Source organism: Hyla sarda, chromosome 2 (genome assembly GCF_029499605.1).
Source record: "Hyla sarda isolate aHylSar1 chromosome 2, aHylSar1.hap1, whole genome shotgun sequence".
Classification (NCBI taxonomy): Eukaryota; Metazoa; Chordata; class Amphibia; order Anura; family Hylidae; genus Hyla; species Hyla sarda.
The window spans coordinates 260,499,302-260,514,561 of NC_079190.1; the positions used below are offsets into that span (position 1 = coordinate 260,499,302).

The 15,260-nt window shown below is 42.6% G+C and overlaps 1 protein-coding gene across 1 annotated transcript in view; it reads right to left on the reverse strand.

Annotated features, from left to right (window-relative positions):
- NCMAP (non-compact myelin associated protein) overlaps window positions 1-5,943 on the reverse strand; it is a 139,787-nt gene extending 133,844 nt beyond the window's left edge. Inside the window, exon 1 of the mRNA XM_056560586.1 lies at window positions 5,645-5,943. The gene's annotated coding sequence lies outside the window, so the exon portion shown is untranslated. The remainder of the gene's footprint in view (window positions 1-5,644) is intronic.
- Between the last annotated feature and the right edge of the window lie 9,317 nt (window positions 5,944-15,260).

The following is a 15,260-nucleotide window of genomic DNA, read 5'->3' on the forward strand; positions in this document are numbered from 1 at the left end:
TAGACAGTTGGTGAAGTCTATACAGTTCAGCCAGGGCCCAAGGAGGTGACCAGTGACGCAGAGACCTTAAGGGCTTGCTGGGACTTGTAGTAGGACTGGACAACAGAATGCAGACAACACTGACTTGACAGATGACAGGGACTGACTTGACTTGACTCATAAAGCGGTGACTTTAGCTTACTTGAATTGATGGTGGCTGCAGGACTTGACTTTGAGGCCTCAAACACTCTGGACACTAGGCACGACTGCACTGGACCTCAGCAGGAACCAAGAGCACTAAATTCCAAGAGAGCGAGGCTAGCTCCACCCAGGGCTTTTATGGGGGAGACTAGCAGGGAGCCCATAGGTCACTCTTGGGATCACCTGGTCACTGGTCCCTCCTGGGTCACATGACATAACTCTTAAAGATACAACACATTTTATAATACAATACACTGCAGAACATGTACACAGGGGAAACAGGTGCAAGGGGCCCTGGGGACACTGAAGGAGGCTGCTTAAAGGGTTACTCCACTGGAAAACATTTTTTTTTTTAAAAGGGGTACTCCAGTGGAAAAAAAAAATCTTAAATCAACTGGTGCCACAAAGTTAAACAAATTTGTAAATTAATTCTATTTAAAAATCTTAATCCTTCTAGTACTTATCAGCTGCTGCATGCTCCACAGGAAGGTCTTTTCTTTTTGAATTTTCTTTCTGCCTGACCCCAGTGCTCTCTGCTGACACCTCTGTCTATGTCAGGAACTGCACAGAGAACAAGCAAATCCCCATAGCAAACCAATCCTGCTCTGGAAAGTTCCTGATACGTACAGAGGTGTCAGCAGAGAGCACTGTGGTCAGACTAAAAAGAACTCCAGAAAGAAATACAACTTCCTCTGTAGTATACTGCAGCTGACAAGTACTGAAATGATTAAGTAATTTACAAATCTGTTTAACTTTGTGGCACTATTTGATAAAAACAAAATGTGTTTTCCCCCAGAGTACCCCTTTAAGATCCAAATCAGTGATCATAACAACATTAATGTCCCATACAATAAACAAAACTGAATTTAATGTAAATATTGACTAATAAGTTAGCTGACATCCATCCAAAGTATGTATCCAGCTTAAAGGAAGGTAACTGTAAAACCCTGGAACTTCTTAAAGTATGTGAGTTTTGCACTTTAGTATACATGATAATAACTACAGGTTCAAGACAGGATCTTCACATATTTACTTTAGAACAGCTTTATCAATAGGATGTCATGGTTAAATATTTATTAAAGTAAAGGTACAAATCCATAAAGGTAGGCCGCATCTATCTTATCTTCTTCCCCTCCTACGCAGTGACTTTCCTGAGACTTTTTACTTTGGCGGATGCAGTTTACTGACGTTGTGCTTTTGCATCCAGTATACTGGCTGTTAAAGGGGTTCTCCACCCCTAGACATCTTATCCCCTATCCAAAGGATAGGGGATAAGATGTCTGATCGCGGGGCTCCCACCGCTGGGGACCCCCGCAATATAGCATGCGGCACCCACCTGTTTCTGCTGCTGGAGGTCTGGGTCCCGACCACGGGAGCGGAAGTTCGTGAAGTCACGACTCCACCTCCGTGTGACGTCATGCCCCTTCCCTCAATGCAAGTCTTTGGGAGGGGGCGTGACGGAAGTCACGCCCCCTCCCATAGACTTGCATTGAGGGGAAGGGGCGTGACGTCGTGACCCAGACCCTCCAGCGCTTCCGGAGCAGAAACAGGTGGGTGCCGCATGCTATATTGTGGGGGTCCCCAGCGACGGGACCCCCGCGATCAGACATCTTATCCCCTATCCTTTGGATAGGGGATAAGATGTCTAGGGGTGGAGAACCCCTTGATATAAGATTTCATTCAATAAAGAAACAGCTTTCCTAATAACCATATTTACACCATATTATTCTTGGATGAAAGGCGTTGTAGTTTTACAATGCAGGCAGTGATACAGTGTTATTAGCTATTATTTTCATGTAAAGCAAACCTATAAACCACAGTTTGTCTAGACTTTGTGTTTGGGTTATCTTGCCAAATTCATTTTATTATTATATTCATTATAGCTTGGAGCTACATTCACACACACTCCATACATGACATACTCTATACTAAGCATGGTATTGTATTAACAAACCCCTTCATGCAGAGTGACGAAAACTATACAATCTAGGGCACATAGCTAAAGCATTTTCTTTCTATATTGTATTCTAACACAGTAAGAACACTCTGATGTGGTTTGACTAGCATCATTTCAGGACTATCACTTAAAATGAAATTAACAGGAAAGCTATTTTCAGCATGACTACAAATAGATAGATATAGATAGAATCAAAGAACATTCTAGGATTTTGCATCCGCATCACTGGACTAATACAGCTACTCCAGACTAATATATATATATATATATATATAGTGATCCCTCAACTTACAATGACCTCAACATACGATGGTCTTTTCTGGACCATTGTAAGTTGAAACCAGACTCAACATACAATGTACAGACAGTCCAGATCTGTGAAATGTGTCAATGGCTGGAAGAACTGACTAGTCAGAATGGACAATTTACTGGTAAAATCTCTGTATTACTGAAGTATATGCACTGACTGGTGTCTGGTAGCGCCCCCTACAGTACAGGGAGGTATTACATGTTCTGTACACTTTACCTGTACCAGGGTTACCTGCTCCTTTGGACATCAGGTAAGGGCGACTCCATGTTACTTTTTTAGGACATTGCATGTTCTGTACAGGACCCTGAAGAAGCTCCTGTCCTCTTTATAGACCAGTTTCCGAAGCAGGGTGCCCCCAGCTGTTGCAAAACTACAACTCCCGGCATGCCCGGACAGCCTTTGGCTGTCCGGGCATGCTGGGAGTTGTAGTTTTGCAACAGCTGGAGGCTCCCTGGTTGGGAAACACTGACATAGACAGTGATTTACAGCTCCCAGCAGATCTTTCTTACTTTTATATGTAAGGAATTGCTTTATCTATATTAGTTATCTACTTATTTTTCTTTATTTCTCGCTTTTTCCTATTTTTGGATGACATTTTGGAGCCTTTAGAACCAATTACCAGGTTTCCATAGAGTTCTGGTCTCAACATACAATGGTTTCAACATACAATGGTCATCCTGGAACCAATTAATATTGTAACTTGAGGGACCACTAATATATATATATATATATATATATATATATATATATATATAGTGGTCCCTCAAGTTACAATATTAATTGGACAACCCCATGCTGGGAAACTACCTATGTGCACCGATGCCAACTATGACATGATGTAACAATTTCATCCTACACATGAATTAGGGCTCTTTTCTCACTACGTTAGTGGTGTCAGCTTACTGTATGTGCCAGGAAATCTCCCAACGGGGTTTGCTTTTTTTTTTTTTTTTTTTTTAAGGGATGAAATAGCACAAACCTCTGCGTTATTCTACAGGGGGAAGATGTTGTAAAAATAAAAAACATACACCATGCGGTATATATATATTTTTTTCATGGGAATCTGTGTATGACGGATACTGCAAAGTCGCATCTGTCATCCCTATACGTCGGATAGCCCCCCCCAACGCGTACAATATTTTTGAACAGAGGATTATTAACAACAATATACAAACTGATTGTTAAAAATAAATAGAAATAATATGTTTTATTCATTTAGTTGATTATTAATCCAAATATTTCATCACATACCACAAATCTGTAACCAGTCTTAGGGCATGTTCAGATGTACTCTGTATGCCGCTGATTTTATGTTGCAGATTTAATGTTGGGAATATTATGCTTTATTATCAATATCAAGAATAGCTAAACACAGCATCAAATTGTGTATACAGTACGTCCAGGCATACCCTTATAGTGGGTCATCGATAAAAATGACTCATCAGATTGCCACATAAATGGTACTATTACACTAAAAATAACCATATTATATATATATATATATATATATATATATATATATATATTTATTTATTTATTTTTTATTTTTATTTTTTTCTTAAGAAGTCATAGAGTTTTGGTCAGTCATATCATGCCATTTTAGCACCTTGGATGCAAGAATAGATCATTTTGATCAGATTTATTCATTATAGCAAACTGGCCTCCTATTGTTTTATCCTATACATTTTGAGATAATCTCATTGGCATATTTAAAAAAAAAAGATTTCACCCATATACAGTGGTCCCTCAAGTTACAATATTAATTTGTTCCAGGATGACCACTGTATGTTGAAACCATTGTAAGTTGAGACAAGAACTCTATGGAAACCTGGTAATTGGTTCTAAAGGCACCAAAATGTCATCCAAAAATAGGAAAAAATTAGAAATAAAGAAAAATAAGTAGATAACTAATGTATATAAACCAAATCCTTACATATAAAAGTTAGAAAGATCTCCTGGGAGCTGTAAATCACTGTCTATGTCAGTGTTTCCCAACCAGGGAGCCTCCAGCTGTTGCATAGTTGGCATCGGTGCACATAGGTAGTTTCCCAGCATGGGCTTGTCCAATTAATATTGTAACTTGAGGGACCACTATATATATATATATATATATATATATATATATATATATATATATATATATATATATAGTGGTCCCTCAAGTTACAATATTAATTGGTTCCAGGATGACCATTGTATGTTGAAACCATTGTATGTTGAGACCAGAACTCTATGGAAACCTGGTAATTGGTTCTAAAGGCTCCAAAATGTCATCCAAAAATAGGAAAAAGCGAGAAATAAAGAAAAATAAGTAGATAACTAATATAGATAAAGCAAATCCTTACATAGAAAAGTTAGAAAGATCTGCTGGGAGCTGTAAATCACTGTCTATGTCAGTGTTTCCCAACCAGGGAGCCTCCAGCTGTTGCAAAACTACAACTCCCAGCATGCCCGGACAGCCAAAGGCTGTCCGGGCATGCTCGGAGTTGTAGTTTTGCAACAGCTGGGGGCACCCTGCTTGGGAAACTGGTCTATAAATAGGACAGGAGCTTCTTCAGGGTCCTGTACAGTACACGCAATGTCCTAAAAAAGTAACATAGAGACGCCCTTACCTGGTGTCCAAAGGAGAAGGTAACCCTGGTACAGGTAAAGTCTACAGAACATGTAATACCACCTACCTGTACTGTAAGGGGCGCTACCAGTCAGTGCATACACTTCAGTAATACAGGAGTCTTACCAGTGAATGCCCTTTCTGATTGGTCGGTTCTTCCAGCCATTGACACATTTCACATCTGGACTGTCCGTAGCATTGTATGTTGAGTCTGGTTTCAAGTTACAATGGTCCAGAAAAGACCATCGTATGTTGAAACTATTGTACGTTGAGGCCATTGTAAGTTGAGGGATCATTGTACTTGTCACCATGAGAGTAACTATAAAACCTTTCGTCAGAGAATCAAGATTTATACCTTACGCTCAAAACTATCTGTAACTCTGACACTTTCACAAGGAAGTTTTGCTGTACTGCTTAGACGTCCATGAAAAGTCTCAAGAGAAATGAGTGGTTGTTGATGTCTTAAACACAAAAATAAAACAACTTGTTCTTGGAAACAGATACAGATTGCCCCCTATATTCTTATGGAATACAAGCGTAAAAGTGGCAGAAGTATGACAAAAAGGGAAAGAAGCATATCACTTACCTGTGCTTACTGCTAGAATGTGGATAGATTTCCTCACTCCTTGAAACCTAGGCAAGATCTCGACTTTGCTTGCACTCAACACCTCTTCTTCCTTTTCACCATGATGATTCCCTGTGTTTGGTGTCTAAATTTCAGTATATAGTCAGATGTGGTCTCTATCCACCAGGTTTAGTTCAACGCCATATTGAAACTATAACGTGATCCTGTTTTTCTGGCTCCGCCACTCCTTGTTCAGGTGTACTGTGACTTTTTTTTTGTTCTTTCTTAATCTCTCTCCTCCTCCTTCGCTCCTGTCCACTGTGTGTTCTGTAAATCAGTAGCTGCAGACAGACGGCTGATTCTACTCCCACCTCCCTCTGGGTAATTGCCATCAACCACAGACCCACCCCATTGCTTCTTACAGTATCTTGACTAAACTCTAATGAATTTTACTGAAAATTCTGCTGTTTACGGGCTCAGTAGACAACAGTTCATATTTTTAGACACAAATAGTCTTAGTGAACTAGAATAGGTGAGTCCATAAATCGCTCCTTTGTTTCCAGCAGACTGTGATCTTTCAGGCATTTTTAATTCAGCAGAATTCCAGACCGGAGGTCGAACAAGCAACTCTCCTGTTTCGGAATTAAAAATAGAAGCGCGTTTATAAGAATTGCAGATTGTAAAGAGAGTGAATAAGATTTACGGACAGCTGGGAGAAATACATACTTTACTTTAGGCACGCGAAAAGGTTTGAGGAAATTTATTGTGTAAATGGGACAAATATAAATATATACAGAGATTCCCTAAATATTTTGTAAGCTTCTGTTAGGGTGGGTTCACACTGCATTTGTGTCCCAGATTTAATAAGCTAAAAATACACACTAAAAATGCCTATAGGATTTTTTGCCAATGGGCGATTGATCCCAATGTATGGCATCCATCACAAGCATCTGCTTAAAGGGGTTATCCAGGAAAAAACTTTTTTATATATATCAACTGACTCCAGAAAGTTAAACAGATTTGTAAATTACTTCAATTCAAAAATCTTAATCCTTTCAGTACTTATGAGCTTCTGAAGTTAAGGTTGTTCTTTTCTGTCTAAGTGCTCTCTGACGACACGTGTCTCGGGAACCGCCCAGTTTAGAAGCAAATCCCCATAGCAAACCTCTTCTAAACTGGGCGGTTCCCGAGACAGGTGTCATCAGAGAGCACTTAGACAGAAAAGAACAACCTTAACTTCAGAAGCTCATAAGTACTGAAAGGATTAAGATTTTTTAATACAAGTAATTTACAAATCTGTTTAACTTTCTGGAGCCAGTTGATATATATATATATATATATATATATATATATAAGATTTTTTCTGGATAACCCCTTTAACAGTTACCTCAGGAAGCTAAAACAAAAAACATCACTGTCTATTTATGGACACTATTACCATGAGATTCCTTCTATTGTTCCTCCTGAGGACCTTAAAAGCGGTGGTACTGCTTTTTAATGCAAAATGTGTTTCAGGCATCCCTGTAAAGTTGGACCCTTCTTTTGGGGCTCCTAACCATACCACCACTCTAGGGGGCGCTCCCTCCAGAATGGTGCCACCTGACACACATTATGCATTTAAAATATGATTTTGGTGGCTGTCAGCAGTGCCATTTCTGTGTGGGGAGAACCAGGGAAGGAAAGGCAGGCCCACTAAGGGGACAGACATTCCATATGCAGCAGATGACTCCATAATGAATCGGTGCTATGACCGTGCACCTCCCATATTGACTGGCAATGCAATTTTGCACGGTATTCCGCATAGTCCAAAATGGGAATTCTGCTTGCAAAAATTTCGGAGTGTGCACAGTGCAGCAAAACCCCATTAAAATAAGAGGCACAGCACTAGACTCTCCATCTAAAATGTTTGTATTATGCATGGGTCCTAAAAAGCCAAACTACCTGGTTTCTATGGGAAAGTCTGAATATGGACAGTTATCTCATCAGAGCTTCCTCAGGGATTCTCTTCTGGGGAGCAGGCAATGTACCCCACTGAATGCAGATACAAAGGGATATGCTGCAGTGGGAATCTAATCTTATGAGGCATGACTAGGTTATATATATGTAAATAGTGTAATTGGCATTCTCAGATGATTTCTAAAGTTGTCATACCTATTAAAGGGGTATTCCAGGAAAAAAAACTTTTTTTTCTATATCAACTGGCTCCAGAAAGATAAAAACAGATTTGTAAATTACTTCTATTAAAAAATCTTAATCCTTTCAATAATTATCAGCTACTGAAGTTGAATTGTTGTTTTCTGTTATCCCGGGAACTGCACAGAGTAGAAGAGGTTTGCTATGGGGATTTGCTTCTAAACTGGGCGGTTCCCGAGACAGGTGTCATCAGAGAGCACTTAGACAGAAAAGAACAACTCAACTTCAGCAGCTCATAAGTACTGAAAGGATTAAGATTTTTTAATAGAAGTAATTTACAAATCTAAAAGGAAAGGAAATAGTGGAGTGCAGCTCACAAAAAATTAGTCGAGGTATGAATGGATTGTACTTACACCACAAAGTACAATAAAAAACTTTCAGTAAAAACAAATAGGAACCATTCACCTCTAGACTAATACCAGGATGACCTGATACATGATGGTTAAATAATTAGAACTGTGCTTCAAATTTATGATGTGAACAAAATTGTATTTATTCATATAAAAAGATAACCGCTAATAAAATAAACTAATATCATGTACAATGTAACAAAAATGCCTCCTTACACAGGGCCCTTGTGGGGAGGAAAATTGTTATAAAACTTCAATAAAAAATGTTGCAATACCGCAGAGAGTCTCTGATCTGATAATTCGGCGGTTGTATAGTCCATTAGCAAAGGATCCGTTTATTATCACAGTCCGCTATCACATATGTATGGTCAGCATGTATTTAGATTTCCCGGCTCAAGGAGATGGATGTGCAAGATTTTAGAGATATTTTTGCTGTCCGTCCCGGAGAGGCTAGTGTGCACTGGCATGCGCACCGGCGGCTGGTCTGTCTGCCATAGACGTGCCGCCGATCACGGAGATAGATGTCGTTGCTCCAGTGGTGGAAACAAGCCTCGTGGAAGAAAACTCGGCGTGTGACGTCAGCTTTAGAGATGAGCGAACTTACAGTAAATTCGATTCATCACGAACTTCTCAGCTCGGCAGTTGATGACTTTTCCTGCATAAATTAGTTCAGCTTTCAGGTGTTCCCATGGGCTGGTAAAGGTGGATACAGTCTTAGGAGACTCTTTCCTAGGACTGTATCCACCTTTTCCAGCCCACCGGAGAACCTGAAAGCTGAACTAATTTACGCAGGATAAGTCATCAACTGCCGAGCCGAGAAGTTCGTGACGAATCAAATTTACTGTAAGTTCGCTCATCTCTAGTCAGCTTCAATAGCAATGAAGATCAGCCTGGTAAATGCTGTAGGTAAGAGCAGTGGTGACCAAATTCAGGCGGCTGGATTGATAAACGGTAGGATTAGAGTCCTGCTGTGGCCTGCGGTATTAATGCCATAGTTTCTCTGTTGCGGTATCAGTGCAGTAAAAACCTCTAGACGCGTTTCAGGGTACTTTGTATGTTGACCCTTTCCTCAGTAGACAATGGCCCTGTGTAAGGAGGCATTTTTGTTACATTGTATATGATATTAGTTTATTTTATTAGCGGTTATCTTTTTATATGAATAAATACAATTTTGTTCACATCATAAATTTGAAGCACAGTTCTAATTATTTAACCATCATGTATCAGGTCATCCTGGTATTAGTCTAGAGGTGAATGGTTCCTAATTTACAAATCTGTTTAACTTTCTGGAGCCAGTTGATATAGAAAAAAAAGTTTTTTCCTGGATAACCCTTTTAAGTGTCGAGACACAAAATAATAAATGTAACAGTACTATCAGATACATCTTTGTGTAAGTAGTGTGTGTGTGGCTTGTGTTTAAAGGGGTACTCTGGTGGAAAAACATTTTTTTTATCAACTGGTGCCAAAAAGTTAAAGGGGTACTCTGTTGAGAAACAATTTTTTTCGTATCCACTGGCTCCAGAAAGTTAAACAGATTTGTAAATTACTTCTATTAAAAAATCTTAATCCTACTAGTTGTTTCCAGCTGCTGAAGTTGAGTTTCCGTCTGGCCACAGTGCTCTCTGCTGACACCTCTGTTCATGTCAGGAACTGTCCATAGCAGAATAGGGTTGCTATGGGGATTTGCTCCTGCTCTGGACAGTTCCTGAGACAGACAGAGGTGTCAGCAGAGAGCACTGGGGTCAGACAGAAAAGAATAACTTAACTTCAGCAGCTGATAAGTACTGGTAGGATTAAGATTTTTTTTTTCTTTTATAGAAGTCATGTACAAATCTGTTTAACTTTCTGGAGCCAGTTGATATGGAAAAAAAAATGTTTTCCAGTGGAATACCCCTTTAATATAGCAAGGCTCTATTGACGCTATAAAATCTAATAGCTATGAAGGGAAAAGCCCTTTATGTTACAGTCTTACTAGGTCTTCACAACCACACTAAGCCCTATTCTACATTGTCCTCACATGGATTTGTTTGGAAATAGTGCTCAGTTGCACGTTCTTACAAAAGACATGGCTGCTATTTGTGTTCTTTTCTTTTAATAGGAAGTCAGCTTATTAATACTATGTAACTGTATAACATAAAGTACATTATGTTCGATAAAGAAAATTTGGACTCAAAGAGAATTAAAGGCATTATATTACAGGCAAGACAATACAGCTATTGTGAAAAAGGGAGGACGTTCCCATAGCATGCATAAAAAGGCAGAAATATTAGATTCAACACATAGAGAACCCTAATGACTTGTGGTTGTTTGAATAGTTGAAAATAATAACTGTTTGTTTGACATAGAAAATGTAAACATTTATGACACATTTGCATTATTCTTTTATTAAGTTATGAAATATCATAATCTGTACACAGTATAAGCATTCACTGCTTGTTTGTTTCATTTTTGGCTTGAAAGCAGTGTAAGAGTTCACATGAATCTTTAAAGGGACGGTATCGCCAAGATTTTCTTATTTAATAATCAGAGTCCAATACTGAAACATTCTTTTTTCTAATCTTTATTTACTTTCTGATTGCATTATATATTTTTTTGTACATTGTTATGGTGGCTGCCATCTTGTCTGAGCTGTATTTTAAAGCATTTAGATATATGCTTTAAATCAGTAACCATGGACGTAGGTGACAATAGACTAAAGCTGTCCCATTCATATGAACTGGAAATATTACTGGGCATTCTCTGTGTGTAGAGGTCATTCTACGGAACTAATGTATGTACCGTATCTATTTAATGGTTTCTTCTTCTTTTACTGTACTCCTGTCTGCGATAATAAGAAGGACACTGCGGGGAAATGATCTGTACCGGACAGGAAGTCTCAGATTTAGTTTTAGGACTAGAGGTCAGAGTGAAAACTGAAAGATTTCCTGATAATTTTAAAGTATATTGATAGAAAAATGGAAAATTTGAAAAAAAAAAAACACCAACAATTCTCAAGAAAATATAGCTAACATAAAAACATCAAAAAAAAGGAATTGATTGCAGCATATCGGTGTATCAAATAAAATGTTGTAGCTTTATTCCATAGATACAAGGACTACGTTTCTGTGGTCTCACACCACCATTGTCAAGTCCAACATAAAGCATAATAGGTAATTTTTTGATGATACATTCCCTTATAGTGTACCTTGAGTGACCGAAGAAATCCTCACAGTGCTCTTAGATCCTCGTGTACTTTCCCTTGGACATTTTCATTAAAGCTCATCACCCCCTTCATGTTCCACAGACAATTTAGGCAGAAGATCTAGGGTAGAGGAGCAAACAAATACAAACATCAATACCAGAAACACTTATAGGAACTTAACTAGAAAATGTGGAATGGGGCACCTGAGGCATTAAACCCATATCAGACCCCAAAATTAGACTTCAGACCACATCACAAAATTTATACTTTAGACCAGACCCCATAAACCAAGGAAGACTCAACACCATGTATGTATGTATATATATATATATATATATATATATATATATATATATATATATATATGCATATACACATACACACACACACACACACACACACACACACAGTCTTAAGGCTAAATGAAATAAAATAAAAAAAAGTCAGACTTCAGACCAGTCCTTGCATCTCTTAAAGGGGTACTCCGGCCCTTATACATCTTATCCCCAATCCAAAGGATAGGGGATAAGATGTATGATCACGGGGGTCCCATCGCTGGGGACCCCCGCAATCTGTCATTGCGCACCCACCTTTGTAAGCTCTCCGCAGTGCTGGAGGCTCTGAGTGTGTAGCGTGATGACCGACCACGGGGCAGTCACGCCCCCTCCCATAGACTTGCATTGAGGGGGCGGTGCGTGACGTCACACGGGGCGGAGTCGTGACGTCACGATACTCCAGCCCCATGGTCTTCACGCTACACACTCGGAGCTTCCAGCGCTGCGGAGAGCTCACAAAGGTGGGTGCGCAATGACAGATTGCGGGGTCCCCAGCGGCAGGACCCCAGCGATCATACATCTTATACCTTTCCTTTGGATGTATTAGGGCCGGAGTACCCCTTTAATCACCAAATGCCTTGCTCTTGGCACTGACACTGGTTAGTGTCAGGATGTTCTGTACACTGATGCTCACTAGGTTTCTAGTAAAGACCCACTGCAGGGGCTTCCTGAAGAGAAAAGACTCTAGGGTAAGAAGCCAGTGTCATGATTCGGCTAGCTGGATGTGGATCCTCTGTGTCAGCGAGGGATTGGCGTGGACCGTGTCGGTGGACCGGTTCTAAGATGCTACTGGTATTCACCAGACCCCGCCGCAAAGCGGGATGGTCTTACTGCGGCGGTAGCAACCAGGTCGTATCCACCGGCAACGGCTCAACCTCGCTGACTGCTGAGAAGGCGTGGAACAGAAGGACTAGGCAGAGGCAAGGTCAGACGTAGCAGAAGGTCGGGGCAGGCGGCAAGGTTCGTAGTCAAATGGAATAGCAGAAGGTCTGGAACACAGGCTTTGGACAACACTAAACGCTTTCACTGGCACAAGGCAACAAGATCCGGCAGGGAAGTGCAGGGGAAGTGAGGTAATATAGCCAGGGAGCAGGTGCAAGCTAATTAGGCTGATTGGGCCAGGCACCAATCATTGGTGCACTGGCCCTTTAAATCTTAGAGAACTGGCGCGCGCCAGGACATGACAGCCGGGGGCCGGGACAGGTGAGTGACTTGGGACGCGATTCGCGAGGGGGCGTGTCCCGCTATGCGAATCGCATCCCCGCCGGCAGTGTCAGTGCAGCGCTCCCGGTCAGTGGGTCTGACCGGGGCGCTGCAGAGAGAGAAACGCCGCGAGCGCTCCGGGGAGGAGCAGGGACCCGGAGCGCTCGGCGTAACAGTACCCCCCCCCCCTTAGGTCTCCCCCTTTTTTTGTCCGGCAATTGCTTCACGTGGGACGAGGACACTGGGAGCGATTGTAGGGTTTCCTCATCAAATGCAGGCAGTTCAGCAGGAGTGGGAATGGGGAGGGAGGGCAGAGGGTGAAGCTTGGCACGGGGCAGAGTGTTACCAGGACAGGGGCTATGAGGAGGCAAAGCATAGTCCTGATAGGCTTTGGGGAGACCAGGTGTAGGAGGAGGCACCGAGGCTTGCCTGACGGGACTGGGAGGAGACGTGAGGCATTTCTTGCGGCAAGCAGGGCCCCAATTCATGATCTCCCCGGTGGTCCAGTCAAGGGTGGGAGAATGATGCTGGAGCCATGGCAGACCGAGGAGGACTTCAGAGGTACAGTTGGGAAGGACGAACAATTCAATCTTTTCGTGATGGGGTCCAATGCACATTAAGAGGGGTTCTGTGCGGTAACGCACGGTGCAGTCCAATTTAACTCCGTTGACCGAGGAAATGTAGAGCGGCTTGACGAGACGGGTCACCGGGATGCAGAACTTATTCACCAAAGAGTCCAGAATAAAATTTCCAGAGGCACCAGAGTCCAAGCAGGCCACGGCTGAGAGGGAGGAGTTGGCAGAAGGAGAAATCCGCACGGGCACCGTGAGACGTGGAGAAGCAGACTTCGTACCAAGAGACGCAACACCCACGTGAGCTGGGTGCGTGCGTGCGTTTCCCAGACGTGGAGGACGAATAGGGCAATCCACCAAGAAATGTTCGGTACTGGCGCAGGACAGACAAATTTTTTTTCCCTACGGCGAGTCCTCTCTTCCTGGGTCAGGCGAGACCGATCCACTTGCATAGCCTCCTCGGCGGGAGGCACAGGCGTAGATTGCAAAGGATACTGTGGGAGAGGTGCCCAAAGATCAAGGTCTTTTTCCTGGCGGAGCTCCTGGTATCTCTCGCATGTCAATGTGGGTGGCCAAATGGATAAGTTCTTGCAGGTAGGCAGGAATCTCTCGTGCGGCCAGCACATCCTTGATGTTACTGGATAGGCCTTTTTTAAAGGTCGCGCAGAGAGCCTCGTTATTCCAAGATAATTCGGAAGCGAGAGTACGAAATTGGATGGCGTACTCGCCTACAGAAGAATTACCCTGGACCAGGTTCAGCAGGGCAGTCTCGGCAGAAGAAGCTCGGGCTGGTTCCTCGAAGACACTACAGACTTCAGCGAAGAAGGACTGGACTGTGGCAGGATCATTGCGCTCCCAGAGCGGTGTGGCCCAAGACAAGGCCTTTCCAGAAAGAAGACTCACTACGAACGCCACCTTAGACCATTCTGTGGGAAATTGGTCCGACAACATCTCCATATGTAGGGAACATTGAGACAGAAAGCCACGGCAGAGTCTAGAGTCCCCATCAAATTTGTCCGACAGGGACAAGCGGAGGCTAGGAGCGGCCAGTCGCTGCGGAGGAGGTGCAGGAGCTGGCGGAGGAGATGGTTGCTGCTGTAGTAGTGGCAGAAGTTGCTGTAACGTGGCGGTCAACTGCGACAGCTGCTGTCCTTGTTGGGCAATTTGCTGCGATTGCTGAGTGACCACCGTGGATAGGTCAGCGAGACTCGGCAGCGGCACCTCAGCGGGATCCATGGCCGGATCTACTGTCACGATTCGGCTAGCTGGATGTGGATTCTCTGTGTCAGCAAGGAATTGATGTGGACCGTGGCGGTGGACCGGTTCTAAGATGCTACTGGTATTCACCAGAGCCCGTCGCAAAGCGGGATGGTCTTACTGCGGCGGTAGCAACCAGGTAGTATCCACCGGCAATGGCTCAACCTCGCTAACTGCTGAGAAGGCGTGGGACAGAAGGACTAGGCAGAGGCAAGGTCAGACGTAGCAGAAGGTCGGGGCAGGCGGCAAGGTTCGTAGTCAAATGGAATAGCAGAAGGTCTGGAACACAGGCTTTGGACAACACTAAACGCTTTCTCTGGCACAAGGCAACAAGATCCGGCAGGGAAGTGCAGGGGAAGTGAGGTAATATAGCCAGGGAGCAGGTGGAAGCTAATTAGGCTGATTGGGCCAGGCACCAATCATTGGTGCACTGGCCCTTTAAATCTTAGAGAGCTGGCGTGCGCGCCCTAAGGAGCAGAGCCGCGCGCACCAGGACAGGACAGCCGGGGGCCGGGACAGGTGATTGACTTGGGATGCGATTCGCGA